This window comes from Equus quagga, chromosome 6 (assembly GCF_021613505.1).
Source record: "Equus quagga isolate Etosha38 chromosome 6, UCLA_HA_Equagga_1.0, whole genome shotgun sequence".
NCBI lineage: Eukaryota > Metazoa > Chordata > Mammalia > Perissodactyla > Equidae > Equus > Equus quagga.
The window spans coordinates 83,478,251-83,479,515 of NC_060272.1; the positions used below are offsets into that span (position 1 = coordinate 83,478,251).

The following is a 1,265-nucleotide window of genomic DNA, read 5'->3' on the forward strand; positions in this document are numbered from 1 at the left end:
GAACTACCCTATGACCCAGCTACCCCACCACTGGATATCTACCCAAACAACTTGAAATCAACAATCCAAAGTAACATATGTACCCCCATGTTCATTGCAGCACTATTCACAATAGCCAAGACATGGAAGCAACCCAAGTGCCCATTGACTGATGATTGGATAAAGGAGATATATGGTGTGTATATATATATACAATGGAATACTGCTCAGCCAGAAAAAAACACAAAATCATACCATTTGCAACAACATGGATGGACCTAAGGGTATTATGCTAAGTGAAATAAGCCAGACCGAGAAAGACAAACACCAGATGGTTTCACTCATATGTGGAATATAAACAAACACATCGACAAAGAAAACAGTTCAGTGGTTACCAGGGGAAGGGAGGGGGGCACAGGGGGTGAAGGGGAGCACTTATGTGGTGATGGACAAGAAATAATGTACAACTGAAATTCACATTGACGTAAACTATTATGAACTCAATTAAAAAAAAGAGAGAGAGATAAAAAGAGAGGGCCCTAGAAGAGAAGCATGGCCCAGAGGCTGAGAGGAGCATTTACCTCAGGGATTCTAGGCTGCCATCCTCTCCTTTCTCATCCAGATCTGACCATTTAGCCCAAATGCATTTATTTACTGAAAAGCAATCAGGCCTATGTCACTCCCTTTTGTTACTCTTCTAAAGCACTCACATTTGGTATGGATAAAATTCAGTAAGAAAAACAGGAATAGAGAACCAAAGAGCGAGAAATTGTTAGTGTGCCTGTCCCAAGAACTGCCTAGAGAAAATGGTTCCCTAATCACAAGTTCACCATCAAGGTACAGGAACCAGTGCTCGTTCTGGCAGCAGTATATGAAAACTGGAACGACACAGAGATTAGCATGGCCCCTGCAGAAGGATGACATGCAAATTCATGAAACGTCCCATATTTTTATATTTGAAAGTTGCTAAGAGAGTAGATCTTAAAAGTTCTCATCACAGGAAAAACAATTTTTTGTGACTATGTGAGGTACTACATGTTAACTAGACTTGTGGTGATCATTTTGCAATATATACAAATATCGAATCCTAATGTTGTACACCTGAAACTAATATAATGTCATATGTCAAGTATATCTCAAAAAAAAAGATAAGTGAACTATGGGACACAATAGAAACTTTGAAAAAAGTTGTAAATGATCACTGCTGCGTCTCCTACCTCATAAGCCAAATTCCACAGTGAAGGCCTTCTCAAGCTGCTCCTTTCATCAGCTGAACTTCAGGCTCA

At 39.8% G+C, this 1,265-nt stretch overlaps 1 non-coding gene across 1 annotated transcript; it reads left to right on the plus strand.

Moving 5' to 3' along the window:
• Positions 1–829: 829 nt before the first annotated feature.
• On the plus strand, positions 830–931 carry LOC124241413 (U6 spliceosomal RNA). Its single transcript, XR_006889195.1, has one exon. It is a non-coding gene; the product is annotated as a U6 spliceosomal RNA (small nuclear RNA).
• The last annotated feature ends 334 nt before the right edge of the window (positions 932–1,265 follow it).